The following is an 8,205-nucleotide window of genomic DNA, read 5'->3' as shown; positions in this document are numbered from 1 at the left end:
TTTTCACAGAAGAAAAATACTAATCCAAATGTTTGATGACTACACTGGCTGAAAAAATTAGGTAAATGCAAATTTACAGATTTGTTATTGATTTGTTGGGTGAAAGTCTGACAAGTTACAAGTGTTGCAGTGGGTTGGAGGCAGTATGGAGGTGCATAAATCGACCATACGACAAGGTAGATATGGGGGCAAAAAGGTAACTGCAATAGCAAAAGAAGAATGACAAATGCTGAAAGTCATTTAAAGATGGCAACTTGTTTTTTTTTATTTAGCAAAAGAAATAAATGCAAGTGGCAAATTTGAAAGGCCTGGAGATTGTGGCCAGTCCGAGTAAGACAGGAATCAGCCTCTGGAACTAGGGCATCTTAACATCAGTATGCACTGGAAGAAGTAACCAGATGACAGTGGGTACTGGAACATGGCTGCTGGACGACAGTAGGCACTGGTATGGGTAGAAGGACATTGACAGGCTCTAGAGTGGGTAGCCTGACGTCGACTGGTACTAAGGGCTGCAGGAGGCACTGGAAAGGCTGCAGAAGGCGCTGAAGGTTGCTGGAGTTTGCTGGTCGTAGAAGGGTAGTCTCAGACAGTAGTAGTGATTCACATACAAATTGTTTGTGGTTCACATAAGTAGTGTGAAAAAGATAGCCATGAAAATGGCTGTTTGAACTACTGTTATTGCTACTGAGACCCTTCAGTTGCTGAGCTTGGTGACTGGACTGGGAGCGTCGAAATCGCATTCGGGAGGTTTCCTGCTCCCTAGCCGAATTGGGAATTTTGGCCGCAGATGCATTGCTTTCATGAAAGATTGTTAGTACAACAGATGTCGTTCTTAGTAAAACAACAAATGAATAGTTTGATTTGGTTTGGAATCAAGTCTGTTATTAATTATTTGAGAAAAATCAAATTTTATGTTTTTCGTTTGCAAATAAAATGAAAAAAATCGAAATAACAAATACCCATGCAAAATATGCCTATGCACATTTACATATGTGAATCGCACATGCTGATCATGTGGTTGATTTTTTTTTTTTTTTTTTTTTTTTTTTTCATGAAATGCCGTCATTGTGTTTTTTCTTTATTTGAGTGAAAAAGCAGTGTTCTGAATACACACCGCAACAAGTGAATCCCCCTCAATAAAGATAAGTTATGTGACACATACCTATAAGAAATAGCATCAAGCATAAATATACAAAGAACATTTATATGCAGTACTCCTGAAGAAGGTAGTGGGCCAAAGTGTTACATATAATGTTTGGCCATCGTGACCAGATCACACCCCAAGGGTGGTTTGAGACAAACTGAGATTGCCACAATCAACAACAATGAGGTTCAGAAATCATTTAAATTTGGCCAACAACAAAACAAAAAGGAAAATATCTATGAAATATTTTAGGCAGAAAGATGAATGTTAGATGAAACCGATTTTCATCTAAGGAACACATTAAAAGGAAAGTAACACTTTACCTGAAAGAGACTTGGAGAAAAGAGTTATGTACATTTCAGATTGAGATAATCTTGGCTTTACATGTGTTACAGACCTCTGTTTTTATGCTTCAAGTTGTTTATAAGACGTTTTAGTATTAAAAAGTAATTATTTTCTTCAATTGTAAATAAGTGTAAATAGTTGCTTTATATAGGAGTATCATCATTACACTTGATGGAAGAAGGGAAAGAAAAAAGAAACTTAAGTGAAAAAAGATGTAGATAAAAACATTTTTCTCAGTTTACAAACACATACACTAAAAGAAGAAAAAAAACCGCACTATATCAGAAAAAAAAAGCTTTATTTTACGGTAGATTAATCCTGTTTGGGTTATTTGATGCCGAATCTAGTAATTCTGGGGGGAAGAAATTATGCTTCCAGTTCTTTATATTTTCAAATATGTGTTCATAGTTTTTATTTTGTTGTTTTATTTTGTTTTAAAACTTATCAACTCTTTCTGAGTCATTTCATTCCGAATCCAGTAACTTGGAAAAAGGTTTCTTCATATCTTAGAATATTTTTTTTTTTTTTTTTTTTTATGAGAAAATGGTTTTTGTTTTTCAATTTGCAAAACTCAATCATGTTCTGCAAAGAGAAAGAAAAGAAAACAACATTAATGTGTGTGCATTTTAAATCAAAAAGACAGTATCTTCAGACAGTCTGGTCTGATATCACCAGAGGGGAAAAATAGCAAATAAAAATTGACATTGAAAAGATAGATATGTTAAAAAGTATATAAACACTTAAAACGCCAACTCACACACACACACAAAAAAAAACACTCTCATTGTAATTATAAACTAAATTGATATAACTTAATATAATTTTTTTTTTTGCTTTTCTTCATTTTTTGAAACATGATTGAACTTTCACATATTTATGTTTTAATTGTATTGTAATTAATACATGTGTTAATGATTTCAATTATTTGGATAATATTTGCCAAAGTGCAACAAAAAAAAAATAACTTTCTTTGAAACCTACTATAACCTTTTAAATCCACTAATTTCTTTCATTTACAATTACTTAATTGTATGTAAATTTTTATTTACTATAATTTATATGCCTAATTAGTCCTCGCACGAAAGAGCAGGACACAAAATGTTTTAAATAATAATAATAGAATAACAATAACAAAAACTTTCGCTGGCGAGGACTACTATTGACCACAACCAGTTCTACAATCCTTTTGAAATTTTCATCTCTATTTTTCTCGTTATGTACTGAATATTTGTCAATGAAATATGTTCCTTATTAAATTTTAAAGATTTTCTATTCTGAAAGAAGTTTTTAAAAATTTAATGTAAAAAAGTTATTTTAAAGTTTTTGTTCAAAAAAATTCAGATTTTCTCATTATTCAGATCTGTATTACAAAGAGGGGGTTGCAAAAAATGAGTTATGGTGTGAGGAGAATTGCAAACTGAAACAGAATATTCAGACCTGTAATAATACAAAGAGGGGGCTGCAAAAATGAGTTGTGGTGTGAGGAGAAATACAAACTGAAATAGAGAGGAGTGTTTTAAAATATAATCTTAAAAAGATAAGATACAAGTTAGAAAAGCATTTCATCCAAGGCATGAAAATTGTTAAACAAAATGTTTTTACTATAGGCTTTAAAAATAAAGGTACAAGATTCAATTTGAAATTTATTTATCTTCAAAGTGCACTTTTATAAATTTTACAAAGTAAGGTATAAAAATTTAATTTAAATTGAATCAAAAAATTACCTTGGATTTTTTTTATGTAATGTACATTTTGTTGCAACTTAAAACATTATATTTCATCTAGCAATTAATGATATAGATATAAAAATTTCAATGATTTTTTTTAAAGTGCAACAGAATGTACATTACATAAAATAAATCCCAGGTAATTTTTTGATTCAATTTAAATTAAATTTTTATACCTTACTTTGTAAAATTTATAAAAGTGCACTTTTAAGATAAATAAATTTTAAATTGAATCTTGTACCTTTATTTTTAAAGCCTATAGTAAAAACATTTTGTTTAACAATTTTCATGCCTTGGATGAAAAGCTTTTCTAACTTGTATTTATGCTTAGACATATTGGAGCTCTTTAGTTCTTTACCTAAAGATAAAGAACTTAGAGATTGAATCAGTGTGATGATGTGTGACAGCTCCAATATGTCTAAGCATAAATATTAGGCATAGAAATTATAGTAAATGAAAGAAATTAGTGGATTCAATGGTTATAGTAAGTCTCAAAGGAAGTTAATGTGTTTTTATGTTTGATTTTATATGTGAGAAAAGCACTTCTATGTAAATTTTTGCAACAAGTGAAACAATAGGGCAATTTGAATATTTGATGTAACGGCTAGAATATTCACTAAAGGGCCAGGAGACTAGGATTCAATACTTAGTTGAGTTGCACCGGAGACTCAAAGACAAAAAAAAAAAAAAAATTCATTTTCCTTTGCTTTCACTCAGTACAGTAATGTGAGGATCAGAGGTAAATGAATTTAAGTGAATTAATCCTGGGAGAGGAGAGGTTCCTCATGTAATCTGAATATCTTGTAGTCTAAAGTCCAGAAATATAATCTGAATATCTTGTAGTTTGAATAATCCTCATCTCATAAACGTGGAAGCATAAATCAGTAGATGTTTATCTGAATCACACAAACTTGCGATGTTGTTTGGAGGAGGTCCATACACAGCAATTGTCTGTTACAAGTGCAAGAATTTTTGGTCACATGACAAAGAATTGCTTACTTCAGAATAGAATTCGTTGCTACTGATGCTACAACAAACAATATTGAAGTCAGAATGCATTGAAACGGATACATTCACAAATCATCATTTTTATCATCTTTTATGAAATAGTCATAATAGAACTACTAGCGCTTATTCTACCTTTGAGATATTTAATATTATTAACTAGAGTACTCGTTCAAGGAGTGAAAAAAATTAATTAGATAAATAGAACTACCCAGATTGTGGAACACAGTACCGCAGGGTTACTTACCAGCTGACTATAACATAGTTGTTTTAAAGTCTAATGTAAACAAGTTTTTGTTTAACTATCTTCTTAGTCAATCACTACCCAAGTTTCATCATCACCAATCATCAGTGTTGTCTCACAAGTCACCTGACACTCATTAATCCTTTTGCCTTCAGGCCTTGATAAGTGATGATCACTCTCTAGTAAACAAAAAAAAAAGTTTTGTGCCAATTTTACATCCTCTGATGAAGATTAAGGTTAACATATATTGACAGTAAAACTTATATTGAGAATCTTTATCCCAATTTTCATTAAAATCCATTAAATTATTTTGATTTAAGAAAATGTCTAAAATTTAAAGTTTAAGTAGTCTTGGGAAGATATGCAGGAATTTTTGTTTAATTAGTGTCTAATGACTTTGTTCAAATTTAATGCAAATCTGAAATATTTAAATTTTTAAATTGGAGGTTGGATTCATGCCTCTAAAAACCTTTCAAAATATTCAAAAGGAACTGACATTTGAGGAATGTTTATAAATTAATACCCAAACCTATCGTTAACATACCACAAAAATCAGGTATCTGAGTTTTTAAATCAAACTATATATAGCCCACATTCCTCACTTTTATGCCTTGCAGTTGTGTTCCAAAATTTATAATGATCAGTTTAGGAGTGAATCCTTTACATATTTTTATATGAAAAAATATTTCATATATTTTTAATAAAATAATTAGCCTTTTTTTAAAACTCAGCTGGAATAAAATTTATATCATAGATTAAAAAAATAGTACTTGACTAGTTTTTATTTTTTTTATAAGAATGATCTTTTTGAATTTTTGAGATGACGATTAATTATTTCGCATTATTTGGATTCTTTGGACTATTGTTCTCATCCATGGCGTAGTGGATAAAGTACTTGGTTAAATTTAGTTGTAAAGTTACTCTTCTGGAGGTTGAAGGTTCAATCTTCAATGCCGGCAACACTCAAAATACAACTGCAATTTACGACCTACCCAGTCATAGATGGAGGAATGAGAGCATGCTACCCTTGTGAGTTAAATAAAGGGTTCCATTCGAAATTCCATGCAGATTCCAGAGTTTGATAGAAATATTCCCAAGTTCAACAAAGTACACCTGAAGAAAGTTGGAGGTTACATCAACCGAAACGTTGTGAATATAACACCCAAGATTAGAACCGTAGTTTGAAGAATCCAAATAATACGAAAAATGATCTTTATAAACAATCAAGAATAATGAATTATTTGTATTCAACAGCATACAAATAATTCATTATTCTTGTTAGTTTATTTGATTTTTCTTTTATTCGGTTCAAAAGTATGAAATAACCATTTCACTTGTTGTCAATATATTGTTGATAAAAGTTCCGTTTGATTAAAACTTATCTGACGATGAATCATCGACACACTTCAAGATGTAATCTTTAAATGAAATGTTATTTGTAAATAGATACATTAACAAGATTAGAAAATTTAAAAACCAAAACAAGAACTGAAGTTTAGTTCAAAGAATATCTTCATAAATAATCAATATTTAATTAAGGAATCTATCTTGTGAATTTCAAGAATATTTTTGAGCTTCAAATAAAATATTTGTAATCAAAATCTTGTATGTAAAAATGAACATTTTATTGTGAAGAAAAATATTTGCTAATCAAATCAGTAGAGGAATTCTTTGTTTTTTTTTTTTTTGTTTTTTTTTTGTTTTCGTTTAAATTAATACTTTTTATAAGTGAAATTTAGTTTACTTGAAGCATTGTGTAAGATGTATTTAAGGAAGTGTTAGACCGCTTTCACAATGGAAAGTTGTTAGTGCTGAGGAAGGAAGACAAAAAATCAGTGGTATTATATAAATCTCTCTCTACAAACACACACACACACACACACACACACCCATATATATATATATATATATATATATATATATATATATATATATAATTATTACAATAATAAATTGTCAATACTTACAGTCTCTAGGGTTTTATCCTTCATCAGTGCAGGGTAATACGATTATTACCGGTCAGGAGATTCGAACTTGGCCACGAAGCCATCTCTGACTCCATTAGCAAGGAACAAACCTCACAGCCAATCTCAACCGCGAGAAATATTGTTGAAATTTTAATAATTTATTTATTTTTTAAATGTCATCACATCCGGCCAGAGTGATCTAATGATTATAACATCATGATCTGCACGACCGACTTTCTATTTCAACTTTAAAGTGCTCAACAGTAAAAACCAAGTTTCTTAAAGAGGCTGATATAATTATTGCTATAATATTTTAAAAATTCTTTAATTTTTATTTTTAAATATGTACTAGCAGGCCGCCTGGCGTTGCTCAGTCGAAAGATATGCTTAAATTCTATTGTAATTTAGTTAAGGGACAATTTAAGAAAAAAAAAACTCTTTAAGCCATGGCATTCCAAAACTAAATGCTATCAGAAGAGAAGGGCCAGAATGATACAAAATGCAAATATAGAAAAAACTGGCTTAATGACATTTAGGTATGAAATGAGAATGAAATAATAGGATAATATGATTAATAGTAATTAAAAGTAGGTACAATATATAAGGGTAAATTGGAAGGGTAGTATATATGTAGGTAATATTAAAAAAAAAATATAGGCCATTATGAAATAATTATATAGCTTCGAAATGGCATGCCCTAAAGAAGATTTTTTTTAAATTTCGCCCTAACTTTTCTTTATTGTTCTGAAAAATTATATATAACTTTTATTCTTCATCTTTATTTAATAATATATATATATATATAATATGAGAATGTGTGTGAGGACAACTGTCATGAGATTTTTATCAGTTTGTTAACTGTTTCATGACTGCTCATGCATGAATTATTCACATGACAGCTTCTTTATGTTAAGAATAAGTAGGTTTGAAAACACTTTTTAAAGATTAGGCAAGCTGATTATCGTACTTGATTCACTGGCCTTAGGTTTTGGTTTCGATTTCAGCTCACACTTTTTTTTACTTACAAGAAGTGAACTGTTTAGAAAAACATAAAACTCGCATGGGCATGTCTCAGTTTCTTTCCGTTTTTTACTACTTTAGAAGAATTTAATGTTATGTTTAAAACCAGGCAACGCTGAGTACATCTGCTAATATTTATATAAATTCACCTGTCATCCCTTTTTAAAAGATGGAATCACCCGATTGGCGAAGACAAGATGCAACCAAGCAAAGTCCACAGAGTTTTTAATTATATATATATATATATATATATATAAATCTACACTTATATAAATGCCACTTTGTGTGTGTATACGTGTCTGTGAGGTCGTTTCTTATAGACTCTGGAATGGCTGAACAGATTTTCTTTAAAATTTACAGAATTGTGGTGTATCTGGGAGTGATCTTAGTTAAGTTTAGTCTCAGAATACCCCTGATAATCGATAATTGAAACCGTTATTTTAATTTATCTATCATCGGTAAAGCCATTTTTTCAATGTCGTCGCTTAGCAACAATGATAGAACAATAGACCGTGAAAATTCTACTGTGGGTAAGTTGATAGTGTTTTTTTTGTTGTTGTTTTGTTTTGCATGACATGATCTGTAGGTTCAAACTCTGCACGTAAATTTCTTTCTTTTTTTTTTAACTGCAAAGAATTTTATAAGACTTGAAAATTTATGTGTTTTTTTTTTGTTTTTTGCATGATGTGATCTATAAGTTCAAACCCTGCACGTAAATTTGTTAATGTTTTATTTTGCTAACTGGAAAGAAGT

This window comes from Euprymna scolopes, chromosome 16 (genome assembly GCF_053919585.1).
Source record: "Euprymna scolopes isolate OS-2025 chromosome 16, ASM5391958v1, whole genome shotgun sequence".
Lineage (NCBI taxonomy): Eukaryota > Metazoa > Mollusca > Cephalopoda > Sepiida > Sepiolidae > Euprymna > Euprymna scolopes.
Note: the sequence above shows the minus strand (reverse complement) of the source record.